We start from the raw sequence: 21,715 nt of genomic DNA, 5'->3' as shown, positions 1-21,715 counted from the left end.
GTGACTTCAACTCAGTTGTTTAAAATGTGGTTTTAAAGGAGCAGAGACTCCTTTGTGAGCATACAGATGACCTTTGTTCCTTAATAGGTCCTGAGTCTGGAACCTTAAACATGGCCAGCACAGCAGAGAAAGACTTAAGGGAGAATCTTTTATTTGAGCTCTAGGTCCTACTTTTCTATTCCAACATTTTTAATGATCTTTCGTTTTCGAATTTTGTGGAAATGTTGCCTAGGGTATGAATTTTTGTATGTGTCAAAGCTAGTGAGTATGAAGTTATATTAGTCCTAGAAATATTTATGTCTCTCAATATAGATATTAATCATATGGTTACCTCTGTCAACTGACTAAGATAATGGCACAGCAGGGTTTTTGCTAAATATATTAAGCATTACTTGGGCTAAGAGAATGTCAGAGAGGCCTCAGGTACCAAGAAAGTAGTGGAGTCCAATATTCCAAATTTTCTCACTTTATATGTCAAACTACAGCAAATGAGGAGATGCAAGGCGGAGCAGTCTAGGATCACTTCCATGCTGCTCTTCTCCAAGAAACATGTCCAGTGGTCGGTTCATCTTTCTCAGAGTCCAGGAAAATAATTTGCATTTGAACTATCATACATGGAGAATGTCATTCCTTTGCCTTGAAAAATAATAAAAATACCAGATCAAAATTAGAAAACTCATTCCAGCCCACTCCCCATCTCCTTTTCTGTGTTCTCCAGATAAGTGATGTTGGGGAAGAATAAAGAGTCTTTTAAGTCAGGCAAGTGTTCCCTTTTTTTTCCTTGGAAAGTGCAGTTACCCCTGTGTTCCACACATCCTTGTAAGAGCTCTAAGTGTGCTCTCATCTGATCATCATAACAAGCTTATATGAGTAGATCTTTTACCAACTCCATTTTACAGATGAAGAAATTGAAGCCCAGGGCTCCATGATTTATTGAAGTCCACATAGCCAATAAATGGTAGTGCTAGAGTTTAAACCCAGTTTCTTTGGTTTCAGGGCCATGCTTCTAACAACTAAGTAAATGATAGGATATCCTAATTCGCGATTTTGTTAAAAACAAACAAGCAAACAAAAACGTTAGTTCATACTCTAGCTCTCCAACAAATTAAGAAATTCATGGCTTTGTTCCTCAGGTACACCAGTTGTAAGGATGACTCAGGGCCAATCAACTCCTCTATAGGAAAGTTCAAGTCAACATATTTAACTTTGTGCATAATTTGATCCTTACATTTGGCAGAATACTGGCCTCCCAAAGATGGCCAACTCCTAATTCCTGGAAATTATAATTATGTTAAGCTACATAACAAAGGGGAATAAATGCTGTGAACGGAATTAAGTTTGCTAATCAGCTGGCGTTCCAATATAGAGATTATCTTGGATTATCCAGGTGGGTCCAAAGCAATCACAAGGGTTCTTTAAAAGTGGAAAAGGGAGGCAGAAGAGAAGGTCAGGTTGATGTGATGTGAGAAGGACTTGCCCTCTACTGCTGGCTTTGAAGATGGAAGAAGGTGGCCACAAGCCAAGGAACGCAGGCAGCCTTTGGAAGATAGAAAAGGCAAAGAAACAAGATTTCTCCTGGAGCCAACAGAAGGAATAGCCCTGCCAACTCCTTAGTTTTAGCTGACTGAGACCCATTTCAGACTTCTGATCTCCAGAACTGGAGGAAAGTAAATCTGTGCTGTTTTAAGCCACAGAGTTTATAATAATTTGTTACACTAGCAACTGAAAACTAACAAAATCTTAAAAACAAACAAACAAAAAACCCTGAGGTATTTTCATTAATGGGATTTGTCTAAAAGAATGTATCTAGTTGGCAAGAGAATTCTTTTAGAGGCCCACTTCAAATTCCCCTGTTAGTGTGTCTTGCTTTCACAGCTCTCTCCTGAACCTCAACAGACCTTTTTAATCAACAGGAAATCCATGTTTGGATTGCCTGTGATCTCATTTAACCTTAATTTAATCTTTTTTTTTTTTTTTTTTTTGAGAGAGAGGGGTGGAGGGAGGGGCAGAGGGAAATGGAGAGGGAGAGAATCTCAAGCAGACTCCCCACTGAGTATGGAGCCCATGCCAGGCTCCATCTCACGACCCTGAGATCATGACCTGAGCCGAAATCGAGAGTCAGATGCTTAACCGACTGAGCCAACCAGGTGCTCCAACGTTAATTTAATCTTAATCTTTTCCCCTTATTAATTAGCAATATACAAAGAGTCTCTCTTTATCAATGGACCTCCTCAAGCCAAGATTCATTCCTTTGAGAATAAGGATTAACTGGATATAATAATTAGGAAAAATTGGCTATGCTTGTTGATGATATTATTCTATAAGAAACTTTTTTTAAGTTTTTTAAATTATGTTATGTTAATCACCATACATTACACCATTAGTTTTTGATGTAGTGTTCCATGATTCATTGTTTGCAAATAACACCCCGTGCTCCATGCAGAATGTGCCCTCCTTAATACCCATCACCTCATATGCATCTTGTCCATCCTCATTCCGCAAAAAAGCTATGAATCAATACATTATTGCCGAGCTATTTATACCAAAACAAGTTATAATCAATTTATGGTCTTAAGACTGTTCACACAACTAAAGTCTGAAAATTTTATTAACTTATGGATAATTACAAATATCCCAATGTTTCATGCCAGCCACAAAAACTTCCTAATAAATTATTTCATAGAATTATCTCCTTTAAATCACAACATTATAAAGGTACGTAGGAGAAGTCAGCAAAATAGCTGGCCTACCACCTGACGTTGAAAATAAAGTTTTACTGGAACACAGCCACATTCATTTGTTTACATATTCTCTAGAGCTGCCTTCATAGTATAGCAGAGTTAAGTTACACTGTATAACCCGCTAAGCCTAAAATATTTACAGTATGGCCCTTTACAGAAAAAGTTTTCAGACCCTTGCAGTATAGACACAGCAACATCACAGATACTATCTTATTTTTAACCTTTAAAATTTTACTTACAATTTAGATTATGAACAAAGCTAATTCCTCCAACTTCCCATGCTTAAAACTCCCGTAAAAATTCACAAATATCAAAAATAATTAGTAAATGCAAGATATTGATCAATGGTTTGTCAATTTTCATGAGAAATCATCCTAACCATAGAATTAATATGCTGGATTAAAAAATGATGTTTGGCTAGTGGGATAGCAAAAGCTTCTGTGATAGCAAAAAATGACCAGTAAGGAAGGATGGAGAGGTGGATTCCTTCCACGGCAAGAAAAACCCCGTTGTCATCTGCATGTCTCTAGGAAAAACTGTTTTGAACACATATGCCAACTAGCAAAAGATGAGTATGAAGAAGAAACTCAAGAAAGGAAAGGCAGTATTGAAATAGTAGGATGCTAACACTGCTAATACAACTGAAAATATAAAAATATATTTTAAACATAAGTAGTGAAATTATAACCCAGTGATGATAATCGGGTCCCATGGCTTTAAATTAGAAAGTCAAGAGATGGAAAAAGTAATAAGATGTTGAATCGTATTGCTATAATTTGAAGAGATGAGTAAAACAGATGTTATAAAAAATTACCAAAAATGAGTCAAAATATAGCAAAATCAGATAAAGAGGAAATAGCAATAGACAATCATGTAAATAATTAAAAAAAATTTTTTTTCAAAGAATCATGGATAAAAATAGCTCCAGGTCCATCATAGGGCATTCTTTCAAATTTAAATATAATAAAAACTCTTCCAAAAGTTTAAAAACAATGTACCGCCCCTGCTTCATTAGCTTGAATCAGCATTATCCTGATACTAAAAGCTGACAATAGCACAAAAGAGAAAAAATTACAGAGCAATTTTTCTGTGTGATATAACAATTCTAGGTAGATAATTAACATATTTCTATAGCTCATAGAAAGAACTATTCATTCTAATAAAATAGAATTTAGTCCAGGAGTTAAAGGATGGTATCATGGTATAAAAATTACTAGTATAATACATTGTCATCAGTAGGTCAGAAAAAAAAAATGATACATGGTAAATTCAATAGATTTTTATGCCCTTTTGTGAATAAATTTAATGCTGGTTCATTATTAAAAACAAACTGACAATCTCATAGGTAAAGTGGGAATGGAGCGCTCTACACTTAGTGTGATAAAAATGATCTTAAACTAATAGCCACATCCATACCTAAGGTGGTGTTAGACACTGTTTCCCAGATTGTTGTCCTTCTGTATGTCAATCTTACACATTGTTTCCTTAAACAAAGGAGGCCACATGATCAATAACTTTGGGAAAGTCAGCCTTTTCTTGGTTATATACAACTTATTGTATTTTAAGGACTTCAGGAGGTCCATCGCTAAATAAATCAGACTATCTTTTTTTTTATTATGTTATGTTAATCATGTTAATCACCATACGTTACATCATTAGTTTTTGATGTAGTGTTCCATGATTCACTGTTTGCGTATAACACCCAGTGCTCTATTCAGTACGTGCCCTCTTTAATACCCATCACCAGGCTAACCCATCCCCACGCCCCCCTCCCCTCTAGAACCCTCAGTTTGTTTCTCAGAGTCCATAGTCTCTCCCGGTTTGTTTAAATCAGCATTTTTTCAAACTAATGGACCACAACACCCATTTGCCTTAACCACTTACTGGAATTCCATTAATTATATCCTGCAGAACATGCTTTGGGAAATACTGTACCGGATCAATGCTCCTTGGTACATCATGAGGAACAAAATTCTATCGTATCTGAGTCTCTTTCTCCATGGCATTTGGTTCTGCAGTTCAGCTTACGCCATCTAGTACATTTACTCTTCAGGAGAGCTGTTGGCTCCACTACCTCTCTCTACATCCCCAACCTGCCCAACAGTTTCCATTTCCTGTTACCACCTTTGTTCAAGTCTCTATCATCCTTTACCCAAACTATTATAAATACCTTCTAATCTGCCTCCTTGCTTCCACTGCTGTTTGCCTACCTTCTATTCTCCACAGAGCCACTAGAGAAGCATTTTTTTAAAATTGGGAATCAGAATATATCTGTTATGGGTTGAACTGTGTCCCCCCAAACTCAGTATGTTGAAATCCTAACTCCCAGTACTTCAGAATGACACTGTATTTGGAGGCAGGCCATTTAAAGTAACTAAGGTAAAATAAGATTATGGGGGTGGTTCTTAATCCCATAGGACTGGAGTCCTTATAAGAAGGGGAGATAGGTCACAGACAGGCACGGAGGGAAGGCCACGTGAAAGCATTGGAAGAAGGTGGTCCATTACAAAACAAGAAGGGAGGGTCTCAGAAGAAACCAACCCTGCAGACAACTTGATTTGGACTTCCACCCTCCAGAACTGTGAAGAAATACATTTCTATTGCTTAAAGCATCCAGTCTGTGGTGCTTTGTTACGGCAGCCTTAGTAAACTACTATAATATCCCTGTCCTGTTTAAAACACTTCAATAACTAAATACTATCTAAACCTCTTCCCCTGGCCTAGAAGCTACTGCATTATCTGGCCCTATCTTATCTTATTCCTCTTATCTCCTCCTACTCTTTACCTTGTTCATTCACCTCCAACAACACTGGCTTTCTTTCCTTCATTAAATATATTAAGATCCTTCCTGTATCAGATCATTTGCACTTTCTATTCCCTTAATCTAAAGAACCCTTCCCATTGATCTTCATGGGACAGATTTTTCTTATCATTTCAGAACTCAGCTTAAACGTTACCTCCTCCGAGGGACCTTCCTGATCACCTTATCTAATGTCCTCCACACTCACATGGTAATAACTTTCCATTTCCTTTCCCTGACTAATTTTCTTCAAAGCACTCATCAGTTCTGAAATGCTCTTGTTTATTTAGATTTTAAGCTCTACAGTAGCAGAGACATCTGTTTATCACTGTCTCTCTGGAGGCTGCAATGGTTACTGACTCATTGTAATCACAAATAATATTTGTTAAATGTAGTAGTAAGTGCTCTTTAAAAAACTTTCAATCACTGCTAGTCAGAATATTAGTTGGTACTGTCTTTGTGAAAAGCAATTTCCCATTATGTTTCAAAAGCTTAATGGTTTTTAAATCTGTTTATACAGTAATATTATTTCTAGCAAATTAATGAGGTTCATCAGGACTGCCTGGCTCATGTCATGGCTGATATCCCACAGGGGTACACTTGTTTTGCCTTTCTGGTTGTCAAAATATACAATTACTTCTATATTCATTTGTAAATAGCCATCGCCCCTGAGAGTCCTTCATTGTCTCAGCTAACTCAGCCTTTCCTCCAGGACCATATGGACGGCCCACCAATCAAGCAAACAGAGAGGTGATACTTTGTTCAGCAGCTTCATAGCTGAGATTGATTCTGAAAGATAGAGTGTCCCATGCCATTCAGGTTTTTGAACATTTTGAATATCATTCTTTCTTCCTGTCCTTACTGAGTCCCTTTGACCTTATGTGTTCACTCATATTCTCCCTTTAATTTTATGTTTGCTATATTAACTCAATTCTTCTCCACCTCATATGTTTATACCATGCACATCAATTTCACAATATGTATTTTTGCTGACTGTGTTAATAAACTGACTGTTAATTTATACAGTCTTACAGGATGATAAATTATGGTTACCCAATTCTTAAAGGTCATGCCCATTCTCAATTTACTTAATTATTTAGAAAAATATTAGTGTTCTACTTATCTCTGGTATTCGCTCTTATCATGGGAGTATACCCGGAGACAATTTGTACCTGAGGGCATGGTGACACAAACACATTTGCTTTTTAAAGGTAAAATTTGGGAAACATGGTGGTATTGTCAGACAAAATTTTCAGCTAGGTTTCTTTTGGATGAATGCTTTGAAAAATACCACATCTCCATAAAATTCTGGAAAAAAATTCTCACTTCAAAATGCTGAATAATGTTTATAAACCAGAAGACAGAAAGTGTTATGTTCAACAGCCAAACCTCCTGGTGACCCATGGCTAGCTCTAGACCAGGGCAGCACATTTAACACAAGGAAGAAATGCCTCTTCGGATGCTGACTCTCCAGTGTGGAATGTTAATGAGGATCATCTACCAGATGTGTGGATTAAATGCTACATGGAATCATTAACAAAAGTATATAATGAAACTTTTTGAACTTCTTTTTTTCCCCAGAGAAAAAAGAGTGCTAAAGTTATCATAAATAAATATTTTGAAGTATATTCCAGTTATATTAGACATTAATAGCCTTGTTAAGTTCATAGTTTGACAGTAGGTACAGAGTAACTGGGGCCATGTGCCTACCTTGGGCCAATTGAATATATTTCAAATTGTAGGTAGCCTCTGAAATTGTCCCTGAAATTCTCTGCTGGCCATCTCTCTCCCTGCATCTTCTGGCCCAACTCAGAGGAGCCAATAGAGTATTTGGAGCAACCACCATAAGGGTCCCTGAATCATCTGGTTGGCTAACTGCCAAGTAGTTAATTGCTATAAATGAGAAACAAACTTGATCGTGTTAATAAACAAACACACATTCTAGGATATAACACACAAACACATACAAATAAGTATACCCATAATATTTAAGAATATAGTCGTAATATCTATAATAAAATACAAAACTCTGCAAATACCATAAGGTAAAGAAATGTCTTGTTGGACTTGAATGAGAAAACCCCTCTAGAGTGGATATAACTCAAGAGAGGCTTCTTTTCTAGGCAGCATCCTCTGACAGCTCAGACTTGGTTAGACACTCTCAGTTGACCCTTGTAAAGCCCATGAAGCTTACTGGTCTGATCCCCATCCGTACAGTCAGCTCCTTGTGGCAGGGCTATATCTTCATTACTTTTGAATTCCTAGTACTCGCTTAATGCCAGAGACGTAGCAGGCTTTCAGTAAATGTGTCTGTAAGGAGTGACAGATGAAAAGGAGAAACACTTCACGGTTTGAGAGTGCAGTAGAGGTGAAATTTGTTGGATAATAGAATTTTGGTGGGTGGAGACTCTGATGGAAAAAATGTTCCAGGCAGAGCAAACAGCATGAGCAAAGGACATAGAAACAGGTTTTAGCAACTTTGTATGATATAAGCTAGGCTTGAGGTCTCTGTAGATAGAACAGTGAAGGGGTCTTTGGTATTTTATTTCATATAGAAATTCACACTCCCTCATGATTACTAGTGCAAGCCTTTGTCTATTGGTATTTGCCTCCATCTTAAATGTGAGTGTGGGCTGTTAGTATATGTATGTGAATTTAGACCATAAGCACAGAGAACAAGGATAACATTCTAGAATATAAAACCATGTAAAATTATAGTTTAAAAAAGACAATGACATCTGTTCGTAGAAGACAAATTTGAAGAACATTTCAGTAACATTAACTTTCTGCTCTGATAACATAACTAAGACAAATGAAAAATAAAGTATTATAATGGTATTGTAGATATCAAAATAACTTACCAGTAAGATTAGCATTTTGTTAATGGCATGTTTTTTTACTAATAAATCATCTGAAATCACTACTTGTACAAAGTATATTTAGTTATTATGAGTTAGTCACTATTCTGAGTTCTCGTTATGCACTGTGAATAAAATAAACATGGTCATTGCCCTATTTTGATATTATTGTATGCTAGGATAGATATGTAAGTAAATAAACAAATGGGGTAAAATAATGGATTGTGAGGACTACTAGGAGAAAAAATAAGAGTATAGAGTATAAAATCATTGTAGAGACCTATTTGGATAGAATCAGTAGAAAGGTCTTTCTATCAAGGTGACATTTAAGCTAAGGCATGTGAGGCAGAGCCAGGCAGGTACTACGGGGAGGTGTGTTCTAAGCAGAGTGGCTCCCAGATGTTATTTGTCCTAGATATTGATCAGAGTATCTGCCCTTCCTTCTTTCCTTTTCCAAATATTTAGTGTGTGGATATATTAAGTAAATCCCTGTGCTTGGTGCTTAAAGAGATAAAAAGATGGGCCAGACCCATTTCTTACCTCCAAGAAGTTTAGAGTCAATGGAGGGATTGTAAGCTTGAAGTTATGACTGACAATTGTATGCTGGGGCCAGCTCCCAAGGACTTGTCAGGGCTGCTTGTTAAATATTCAGGAATTTTGTGGGCTGCCCATTAAAGAGTTAGTAGCTTGAAATCAGCCATGGCAAGAGTATTTACACTACAATAATTGTCAATCGCTACAAATCAGGGTGCTTTCTCCCCCAGAACCTTGGTGGTTAAATAAATACTTACCTACAAGCACTCTACAGCTGACTTAGAAGAGGAACTGTGCCGTTCTTTGGCTTTAGGTTCTATTGTATTCTATCAGCTGTTTGAATGGAGTGTGACTTTAACAGAGTAAAGGATTACATTATATCTCCACCTCAATTATGATGATGGCCTTGATAGAAATGCTTTCAATAGAATGTAGGGTTGGAAACTTGAGATTGTAAACTTGATAAGATCACAGACAATGCGACCATTATTCTCCACTCTACCCTTAGCACCCACCATACCTGGGACCATCACTCACCAGTGTTTGCTCTCCCCATCACAAACTCCATCTGTCCAGTCCAGCTGTCTTTCTTACAAGTACTGTATAATATGTCCCATCTTTGGAGAATAATTCTCCCTTTACCTCACATGCCCATCCTTCAATAGTTCCATTTTTTTCTTTCCTCATTTTCATGAGCATGCTTTACTCTCTGTTCCAAAGTCCCTACTTCATATTCTTTTTTGAATCAGCTACTGGCAGCTTTTTTTTTTTTTTAAAGATTTTATTTATTTATTTGACAGAGAGAGACACAGTGAGAGAGGGAACACAAGAAGGGGGAGTGGGAGAGGGAGAAGCAGGCTTCCCGCTGAGCAGGGAGCCTGATGCGGGGCTCGAACCCAGGACCCTGAGATCATGACCTGAGCTGAAGGCAGACGCTTAATGACTGAGCCACCCAGATGCCCCAACTACCGGCAGGTTTTGTCTTCATCATTCCATTAAACTGTTCCTGTAAAGGGCACCGAATATCAAAGGTGATTTTCAGTCCTATCTTCCTCAGTCTTGCAATGGCATTTGACACAGATAGGGATTCATCCCTCTTCAAATACTTGTCTTAGGTAAGAGGCACATTCTCCCCATTCTCCTCCTACCTCACCAGCCACTCCTGAGTCTCCTTGGCTGTATATACTTGCTCCAAATCCCAAATTCTAAATTCCAGAGTTCCCTAGGGTTCAGTCATTGAAAATTGTTCTTCTCTATTTACTTTCACTGGTATCTATGAATTGATGACTGTAAAATACTTATCTCCAGACTGACCTATTCAGAGTTCCCAGCCCTTAGCATGACAGGAAAAGCCCTTCTATAACCTGGCATCTGCCTGGCTCTCCAGCATCATCGCCTGCTTTTCTCCTAACTCTCCATGTAGGACTTATTTTTTTCTTGAAGAAATAAAGCTGGGTCTTTCCTCAGGACCTTTCATTTGAAATTTGCTCTACTTCGAATACTCTAGCCCTACTTCTTCCATGACTTACTGCCATACTTCATTCAAGGTTTGCTCAAATGTCACCTCCCTGACCACCTCATCTAAAATGGTAGCACCATTACCTTACAGCGATTTAATTTCCTTCATACTACTTATTATAATATTATATATACCACTGTTTAATAGTATCTGTGTCAATATATTTTTAAGATATCAGTCAATACAGTATTATCCAATATACCATATACCATACAGCATAAAATAGAAATGTGGAACACTTGGTGTATAAGGTAACACAATGTAATATAAGATCACTAGAATGTAAGGTCCTTCAGAACAGACAATTTCCTTCTGTACTTCCATCACCTATAAACAGTGCCTGATACATAGTAAGAACTTAAAATATGCTTTTGGAATGACTGAAAAGGATTACCTAAAAAACAATGACCCTCTTCTACTCTTCTTATGTATTTTTTCACCTTTTCTCTGCCCCACCCCCAGCTTTTTCCATTGAAGGCACAACGCTCACCTCTAGGCCTTAGAGCAGTAATTTATGGGGACCAGTACTTGCATCCAGATCTTTTCATTATATTTTTACTTCAAATACATTTTTTTCAATTATGGTGCCACCTCAAATTATAATCTTTTTTAGAGGAAGCCCATTCATTTATAATGTAGTTTCCCATTGGCAGTGTCTGGTCACAGGAAGATGCCTTAAATATTTACTATGAGCTAGCCACTCTATTGGCACTTGAGATCCAAAGACAAAACACCGTTCTTATATCCAAGGAACTCTCCCTCTTACACAAGTGTATATGCACAAAAACATTGCAATAATTTCTGACAAAATTGTGTACAACCTGCACAGCAAAAACCTTATATTGTAACTTTTAAAATTCCATTTGCAGGATGAATTTCTATACGTACACATGCAATCACACACACCAACATACTTCATAACAAGCTTGGGTGTAGGCATACTTGATATTCATTTTTCTATTCTTTGAGCAAACTTCAAGGCTGGATGCAACCACAGACACACCTGACCTCAGCAGAAAAAAATCTCTCATCTGCTTATTTGTCAAACTTGAGCTTCGAAATCAGATGCTAGCCTAGGAAATAGCAACCTCATTTGGAGGCGTCGCCCCATAGTGCTTGCCTTCAAAAGAGAGCCACTGGAAATGAAAAAGCAAAGGCCTTTTTGATTATCCAATTTTTCCAATTTGGAAAAAAATGTTAATACTTGTCCTGCACTCTGGATATCGGCTAGTCCTTTCACGGACTTGCTTTATCTTTCCGTATACACATTTTTTTCCAAGATCGTATTTGGCCTGCGATTGACCTCACAGGTAATTTATTTTGCAGGCAGTTCATGTTTAATCTCTGTGGCATGACAAATAGCTTTCATATTATTTAGCTGACTAAGATGGAAGCTTGAAAAGGAAATTCTCTTCGACAGGCCGTGTCAGCGAGCTGCCAGTGCATTTCATGTGTCGGAGAGCGAAGAGCAGAAACGGCGTGAGTAATGCCACTGGCAACCTGGACTTTTTAAAGGCTACTACATTCTTTCATCCTCTGATGCTGCTAACTATGTCTCTCTTTTCTTTTGCTGCTAACTCTATCTTAGTAAGTATGGTGTTGTCCTTAAATATTTCAAAATCCAAGTGTTGATTAAATAATCGCAAGCATTCAGTGTTGCTTTGTAAGAATTTACTTCAAAAGAATTATGAACTTGAAATCATCTTCATCCAAAAAGCACTAAAGGTTTTATTATAAAATTTAATATCTAGCCTCTACAGTCTATGTTATAGTGGATTTTTTGGTTAACATTCTGAATATGAGAACTACACCAAGGATTGAAGGCTTAAAATACTCTCTTCATTTAAAAATGCAAAAATATGGGGCGCCTGGGTGGCTCAGTCAGTTGAGCGTCTGCCTTCAGCTTAGGTCATGATCCTGGGGTCCTGGGATCGAGCTCCATGTGGGGTTCCCTGCTCACCTGGGAGCCTGCTTCGTCCTATCCCTCTGCCCCCCCCAGCTTGTGCTCTCTCTAATAACTGAATAAAAAATTTTTTATGAATAAAATATTTTTAAAAATGCAAGAATAATACTAAAATAGTAATGATGATAATATATTTATACATGTATCAGGTACTCTTTTGCAATGTAAATTGTCTAAAAACTTTAAGAAATCCTTTGATCAGAGATGTATTAGATAATATAAAATTTAACGTAAGTAACCAATATTCCTTAAGTTACACCAGTCTGTAAATTAAAAAAAAGAATCATAATTAGTTTTCTGTGGAATTTTGTGAAGTTCTCTTTGGAAACAAAGAACACTCTCACATTCACCCCCAATGGTTTGGGGGATCTACAAGTGTATCTTATGGATGTGTTATATAGTGGTGTTCTTGGCCTCTGCTTAGCACCCCCATTTCCTTGCCCACTGATTGCTGCTCACTCTCGTGAAATTTCCTGTCACTGCTGATAGTGGAGCAATGCGTGTCATCAAAATTCATATCTGCAGGGAAAGAGAGAACCCCAGTCTCTAATTGCAAGAGAGAACTGATGACATCAAGGCCATTCACAGTACAAGCTCTCAAAGTCCCATAGAGATTTTACTCAAACGCCACCAATTTTTATCTGCCCTTTTTTTGCAGCACAATGTGAGCACCAAAACTGGAACATCCCCAGAACCAACTACTTCCTTCAATCTCTCCGACCTCACACTGAAACAAATTTGTGCCCTTAAGATTTATAAAGGGGAAGACCATCCCAATATTGTTAGATATCATAGTTTTCTAAGAAAACAATAAATCAACCTATTGATTTTTTTTTAAGATTTTATTTATTTATTTTAGAGAGAGAGATCAGGGGGAGGTGCAGAGGAAGAGGGAGAGAAAGAATCTCAAGTAGACTCCATGATCAGCACAGAGCCCCACAAGGGCCGGATCTCACCACCCTGACATCATGACCTGAGCGGAAATCAAGAGACGGTCGCTTAACCGACTGAGCCACCCAAGCACCTCTCAATCTACTGATTTTTAAGTCTTGATGGCCAATTTAAACTTAGTGAATAATATTTTTACTGTAATATAGAAAAATACCTGGGATATTGTGATTTACAATAAGAAATACATATTTTGGTCTTCATCCATGGTTCCTGGCACACAGCCCCTTAAAATTTCCCAGGTGATAAAAGGCACAGAGGCATCTTTTGTTATTGTATTTAATCTTTGTTCCCACTTCCTGAAATAGCACCAGAGTGATAGAAGTGAAATGGGTGTCTGTTGTTACTCACAATAAGCGTCTTTCAACCACACCTGAGTTTATATTAATGAGGTGATTTTTGGAAAGCTGCTAGATAACCACAGGTTGGGAACTTGTTGCCAGGGGAACCAACTGTGTAATTAGAGGGTTAGGACTTTCAACTCCAACCCTCTGACCTCTGAGGAGGGGAGAGGGGCTGGGAGTTGAATGTATCACCAATGGCCAATGATTTAATCAAGCATGCCTAAATAAAGGAGTTTAGAGAGCTTCTGGGTTGGTGAATATGGGGTCCTAGGAAGGTGGCCCCCAGAGAGGAAGCATGGAAGCTCTGGGCCCCTTCCCACCTACCATGCCCTATGCATCTGTTCCATCTGGCTATTTCTGTGCTTTATCTTTGTATAATCAATCAGTAATCTAGGAGGTAAACTGTTTTCCTGAATTCTGTGAGCTGCTCTAGCAAATTAATGGAACCCAAGGAGGGGATAGTGGGAATCTCTGATCTATAGCCAGTGGGTCTTAACAACCTGGACTTGCCGTTGGCATCTGAAGTGAAGGAGGAGGGAGTCTTGTGAGGCTGGGTTCTTAACTTGTGGGATGTGAGGTAACTCTGGGTAGAGAGGGTCAGATCTGAATTGAATTGTAAGATTTAGCTGGTGTCACAGAGTTATTTGGTATGGGATAAAGAAGAAAAAAACCCACAAATTTGGTGACCAGAATTCTGTGAGTGGAGTCTTGTAATAGAGAAAAATAATATCTTAATTACTGTGCATTCCAGGTGGAAAGGAGAGATAAGATGTCTATAGAGAAGACTACTTCTAAACTATTTCAGTTCCAAAATATTATTTTATAATTGCAGGAAAATCTAGAGAAAGGTTACAATAAAAACACATAAAATTCACAACACTATTTAACTGGTCTATGGGCTAAATATCTCCCCTCTGTTTTCAGTAAATATTCTTGAATACTATTGTGTGGTCAGCTCTTAACTGGATAGCTGGTATGCACATCTTTAGTAGAGACAGGCTTCCAGAAAAAGTCCTATGTGGGATAGAATTTCCTCTATCCCCCCTTTTACCCTAAAGTAAAGCAAGAACTTCTGTCAAGTACAGAAAATAAGGAGGATTCAGAAAAATGTCAGTACTTCCTCTGTGGTGTGGCATACATAATATGGCGTGTGTGTTAGAAGACTGTAGATAGCATACAGACTTCGGGGAACTGAGGAAGCTGGAAGGGATAATGGTGAAGACAAGGGGTAACTTGACGGTCCATAGATACCCTATGATATCTTTTGGCCTCACCAAGCCATCTCAAAGAGATGTATCAAAGAAAACAAGTTCATTTGCTATGCAGATATCACTTAGAAACCAATCCAGAATTTGATGCTAAAAACAAACAAACAAGCAAGCAAAAAAACTTCCTGCCAATAGAGTCCCCTTTTAAGCTAACTTTTGAGCTTAAGCAGGGAGGGGTAAACAATAGTGCAGTGTCACTGTTCAAATCATTATATTCTAGAAGCTATTAATAAGATTTCTCCTTTTGGTTTATTATGACCGGCATGTCTGCCCAAAGGAGAGTAAGGAAGCTATCCCAGAGCTAACCCTTTGGAGTCTTGAGCTAATATAAGAGTAATACAAAGAAAAAAAATGAAACTTTTGGATTATGACATAAAGCAGAAAAAAAGGAGATTTTATAAGCAAATTAAAGTTTTGAAGTGAGCAACCCCAATTATGGCTAATCACAAGGAATATTTTATTTTTCTTTATGTGAGACTAGCTTTCTGGCAAGAAAACTCAGTAACACAAGGCTTCATCAGATTCCACTCTGGAGTAGAGAAGCCAAGTAGTTTTCCTAAAATACTGAAGTCCTTGAGGGACTCAACAGCACAGTTTCCATTCTATGGAGTTTAGATTTGAATAGGAGGCACCAGTTTAATGCACTTTTTCATTTACATTGGTTAATGACGAATCAGAATCATTGGTCATTAGGTTTTTTTTTTTTTAGGCTCTCTGTACATATAAAATTGTCATTGAATTTTGTTCCGATTGAACTTTTTTCCTTCAAGGTTTGAAAGAATTCCGTGTGATCCCATCAAATTATAATTGGTAGCACAAAAACCTCCCCTAGGAATGGGAGATGAAGTGATTACCCAAAATAGAGTTGAGCTGTGAAAGGCTTTGTACAACACTCTGAAAGAGGAATATAACCTTATTAATTGCACCATATCTTTCAAATATTTCAGGCTTTCATGTATTCAACCAGGGTGAGCTCTGCCAAATTTTACATTTAGTAGGAAAGTTTTAAATCTCCAAAGGCTCTTTTGACTGGAAAATTTGTGTGGCATTTCGGTAGTGGATTTCAGTTTGCTGTGAAATACCATGTAAACTGACCTTCTGAATCCCAGGTTTTCCTAATACACCCAAGCATGTGATTTGAACATTTGCAAATTAGTCAACGAAAGTGATTAACAGACATAAAATGGTAAATGCCATCCTACACAAAGGATGACTTGTGAGTTAAAGTGATTTAAAGTTCATGAAGTTTGCCTACCAAACCAGATGTTTGGAAATTATTTGTGGGGATCAATTTACTACTCTGGATATAATTCATTTAAAGACCATTAGACACATAATTATAATAATAGCATTTATTTTCTTAAAATTAATCCATTTGCCTTTAAACCAGAGGTGGGCAAACTATACCTATGGGTCAAATCTGGTGTACCTACCATTTTTGTAAAACAAGTTTAATTGGCACAAAGCCACACATTCTTTGTTTGTTTGTTTGTTTGTTTGTTTTTTGTTATCTATGGTACTTTTGTGTTACACCAAAGTTGAGTAGTTCTGGTGGAAACTGTATGGTCTAAAAAACCTAAAATATTTACTATCTTGCCCTTTCTAGAAAAAGTTTGTTGATCTCGGTTTTTGTCTCTGTTTTGTGACATAAACAGATTTAGAATTTTTCACAATGGGAGTTACCTACCATTTATTATCTGCCAGGCTCTGTGCAAACACTTCCTAGATTTCTTTTATCTCACTACAGTTCTATGAAATATTGTTATTTCCATTGAACATAGGAGAAATGAGAAGCTTTAGAAGTTTAGGTGCTTTGCCCATGTAAACACTGGAGCTAAGATTCAGCCTCAAGTCTGACTCAAAACCCATGGTGCTCCTCTTTAATCCATCTCTTCTCTGATAAGTCCATGGTCTTCTTCCGGGCAATGTGCATGATTTGACCCCATGAGAAATAGTGCCAGTGGTAAAGCCTCTTAGCCACCTGGATATGAAGTCAAGTTGAACAAAGTGCTCTAGAGGGGACAAACAGCTTTAAAAGTTTCCTCGAAGTGTAAAGAGTTCAATTTAAGTACTCAGATTAGTCCTACATGGTCTGTTTCAAAGCTTTCAAACCAGCCTGTGTTTGGGAGTCACAATTTGGTCATGAATTAGGAAGTATCTTTTGGCAAACTGTTGACGTACTTCTCTGAGTTGCTGCCTCTTCATCTTTTAAGAAGGAATGAGAACTGCAGGGATGTAGAGTTATCACCAGAAAACCTGCATGAATGCTTCCCCAACTTGTCTTCTTAGCCTTTCTGGGGGGGTACCTGGTGTCTAGAGTGCTTGAAGGCTGTAGTTTCTTTTCATGGCTGAGATATATGCCAACACACGAAGGCCTAGGCTATTTTTCTGGTGATAACACATTTCATTTAACTGCAGCCTTTGGCTGGTTTGACCCCCTATCTACATGTTCTGAAAAAAATACGTTTTTACCTAAAGCAGAAAAAAAAAAAAAAAAAAACCCCATAGAATTTTAAAGGAAAAATAACCTTGGAAGACATTAAGTCCAACTCCCTAATTCTGTGAGTGAGTAAATGGAGGACACATCCTAAGGTAGGATGTAAGGTAGGATGTCCCTGACTCCACCTTCACTCACATAGAATATAGTACATAGATATCCCCCAGAAAGAATCAGGTTATCCTGAGATCTATTAGTTATTCCAGGAACCTCTTCAGGGTTTTGAAGATTAAGAAAGTATTTCTGGCTTACCAAGGATAAAACAACATTGTCAGTATTATTAGTAATAATATCATTTCAGGTTATATAATGATTTTAACTTTTCAAAGTAATTTTACTACTGACAATGTTATCATCTTAGTAGTTATGACAAAGGGAAATTAAGCTGTGGAATTTTGACATAACTCATCATTAACGTCCTTTTCTCCAGACATGAAATCGACTTCAATACAAAGCAAAAATAAAGTAAAATAAAATAAAAATCAATTCCTAGTAATTTTTTACTTCTTAGTGAAAAACCTAGTAAAAACAAGGCTTGTTTATGGAAACTCTTTATTTTCTTCATCTTTTCACCTTTCTTCACCCTTCCTTCCAACCCCAACCCTTGCTGTTTCTCCCTGTTCCTGGTCCCCTTTGTGTCTCCACCCAAGAGGGAAATGTTTTTGAGCACGAAAATGGGGAGACTGAGATCAAGGGATTTCTGGAATTGTTGAGTTTCCATGCTTGAGGATTCTTTGCAGCAGTGGCAAAAGTTCAAATACTAAATGATACATTTAAAAGTACATTGACAGAAATCAAGGGCATATTTTCACTAAATGAAAAGCACAGATCTCTTAAATACATATTTGTCCATTTGGTTCCATTCCTTAGACCAAATTCACATTGTTTTTCAGAGTCTAAATGTGCACAGAGCTTCTAGCCAGACTGTGACACCCCACTTCCATGTTCCTTCCACAAATTAAGCCATTAAGGACATTTTCATGCTCATATTCATCATTTATGTCTCCTCGTGGTATTGCGTTTGATAGTGGAAAATATTATCAGCATATTATTCTGGTTACTTTGGCAAAATGACTTCTCCTTAGTAGTATTCTATTACATACCCCATGTGAGACCAAGAGACTTGCAAACTTTTTTCCCCTGTTCTCCCTGAGTCATCTTGTCTGGCATTTCACAGTACATTCCAGAAGGCAAGACAGGGAGAGTAACCACAACAGTAGCAGAGGCAATTCTTTGTGAGGAAACGCCTTTGTTTGAGGGAGGGGAAGAGAGAGACAGAGGAAAAAAAGGAGAGGGAGGTGGAGAGGGAGAATCAGCACTGTCAGGGATTAAGAAAATAAGGAATATAGGTTATTCACTATTCATCTCCTTTGAGTGGTTGTTCTGACCACTCAAAGAGTGAAACACCGGAAAAAAGTTAAAGAGATTCAAGGGAGAGAAATTATAAATAAAAACTGAAGGCTTGACCTTGATCTTGGTCTGCCTTCTACCCCATTATACTGGGGTTCTCCTTTGGAGCAGGCTAAGAAGATTTGAAACGCTTACCAAATTGGTCTAATGGGTATGTGTGTGTGTGTGCATGTGTGCATGGGCATGAGCTGCCAAGTTTAAGCTTTAATCTTTGATGTTGTCATAATATTCAGTCTAAGGATTTTCCTACTGTTTTAAAAGGCATTATACACAAATGGCATTTTCCTTTCCAAAACAATCTCCAAGTAAGGATGGTAGCCTCAACTTTTCTATTAAACTGGGAGCTATTAACCCAGTGTTTAAAGGAAAATCAAGAATGACTGTTTTTCTCACCTATCATGTCACGTGAAGCTACCATTACTTAATAGCAGAAAGTCTAACAAAAGGCCCATCATATCAGAAACAAAGGTACACAGTCTGCAAAATATTTAAGTTAATTATTGGATTATTTTAATGGGAGATGGGTGTATGGTGGCAGGGGCAGGAGAGGTAAAGGGATAAGAAGCCTGGAGCAGATACGTATTCTCAAGCTGTTCCATGTTCCCCAAAAGATGTCCAAGAATTGCACATACTGGCCAAAAAGTTTTGAAACTATTATTCTGACATCTTTCTGACCTTATATTTCTACATTTTGAGTCTCACAAAGACAGCATAGTTAGAATTTCACCTACTTTATATTAGATACACTTTGTAGAAAAATAACATTACCTGGTAGCAAAGCATTCAAAAACCTGGAACCAGCTCCAGGGCAGTTGCTTACATAGTTGCATTGCCTTGAACACTGTAGATTTGGGTCAGGGAAGAGGAGGTAACTTTAGCCACTGACTTCATAGCTTCCCACGTGGAGCATTTTGTGACTGAGGCTATGCTGCCCCCAGCCCAGCCATAGTCAAAGGGGTTAGCTATCCTCTAATAATTTTCCAGACATATGGAGCCTGAGGGCAATAGGACCCAGTGGCAATTGAATGCACTCACATGGATGGGGGAGGGGGGCCAGAAATGCAGACAATGCTCCCGTACTTTCTAGAGTTTATTTATTTGCTTATGCTGCAGAGTGTGGGGCTAAAGAAAGGCTGGCTAATGATATTTCAACAGGATTTGTGTCCTGCTTTGTCATCCAATGAATAGAGAGTTTTCAAAGCATTTGAATTGAATTTTTAAGGAGAACACTCAGATGACATGGAATTAAGGAGAGGCTGAAATATATAGTCTGCAAATGACCATTAGGTTGATTTAATTCTCCCACCCAACCTTCAAAGGGGAGAAGGGGGAGAGGAGAATGAGCATGTTGTAGTCTCAGGGAGCCATTTCTGAGTAAAGTTCTTTTTCTTTCTATGGCAGAGCAGAGCTAAGGGTTTTTAATGAAAAAGTTGTAAGTAATTCAGCAAGAAGGAGGGATAGCCGCAGCAGATAAATAATCAAATGCTCAACTTTGATAGAGCTTATAAGTTACTTATAGCCAAAAGAAAGTGAGGTAACAACCCCCCCAAAATAAAACCTCAGTGGCTTAAAATAATAAGCATTGGGGCGCCTGGGTGGCTCATTCGGTTAAGCGTCTGCCTTTGGCTCAGGTCATGATTCTGGCATCCTGGGATAGAGTCCCACATTGGGCTCCCTGCTCAGCAAGGAGCCTGTTTCTCTCTCTCCCTCTGCCTGCCACTCCCCTGCTTGTGTTCTCTCTCTCTGTCAAATAAATAAATAAAATCTTTAAAAAAAATAATAAGCATTTAGTTAGCTTATGGATCTGTCCATCTTTTAGCAGGCTAGCCCGTGTATGTTCTTATGGTGGTGGCAGAGGCATGAGAGGGCAAAAGTGGTATCAAATATACACTTTTTAATCCTCTTCTAGTATTAAGTTTGCTAACATCCCATTAGCCAAAAGCAGTTGCAATGCCAAGCCATAGCAAAGGTCATAGATAAAAAGTGGGTGAAAATTGGATCCCCCAGGGCAATAGCCATTCTGGGCAGATGCCTGGAGGCAGCTCATGGGCCCTCAGTTTGCCAGAGGGGTAGGATGCTGGCATGAGACCGTGGTGACAGGTAAAGGCTTTGAAAAGGAAAGAAATACTTTCAGTTGAATAAGAAGAACTCTTGACCAAGTAGGAGCAAGCCTTGAAGATCTGTGTGAAATCACCCCGTATTAGGATTGGCAGGGCGCCAGCACCTCAGCTGATGTTGAGAGAGAGGAGGAAACATTTCCTCATCAGAAAAATGGGAATGATCATGATAGTTGCACTCACCTCATAGAGCAGTTGGGAGGGTTAAAGGCATTTGTCCTTAAAGAAGATGGAGGAAAGCCTTGCCACTCAGTAAATGTGCAGAACGGGTTAACTTTTACTATTACTAGTCTTCAACCAAGTGGAATCTAGCGTCTGTCCTGGTCAGTCTATGGAAATGTTTCTGTCAAATGTCCCAGTGTTCTTGAGGTTGTCGACTGCAGTAATATCTTCCCAGGATCCATCTTGCTTGGCTTCTGTGTCATGCTTTGCCCAGCTTCCTGGATTCACTGTGTGAAACTATTAGCCTCTCAGTGATTCGTTTTTCTCTGCATACCCATTAGTGGTGGCTTCTTTGGGAGATATAGATCAATGTATCCAACTGCCTATAAACATCTCTACAGATACCTCCAACCCAGCATGTCCAGAACCGAGCCCACTGTGTTCAGTTTCCAGAACTCCTCTTCCTCTTTCTACCTGCCCCTTCTTGATGAACGGTCTAGCTAGGTCTGCAGGACCCCAAGTTAGTGTCCTCTCTTTCATACTCCTCATTTACT

Source organism: Phoca vitulina, unplaced genomic scaffold (assembly GCF_004348235.1).
Source record: "Phoca vitulina isolate PV1807 unplaced genomic scaffold, GSC_HSeal_1.0 scaffold11, whole genome shotgun sequence".
In the NCBI taxonomy this organism is placed as follows: domain Eukaryota; kingdom Metazoa; phylum Chordata; class Mammalia; order Carnivora; family Phocidae; genus Phoca; species Phoca vitulina.
The sequence above is the reverse complement of the archived record's forward strand: the minus strand, read 5'-3'. Positions refer to the sequence as shown.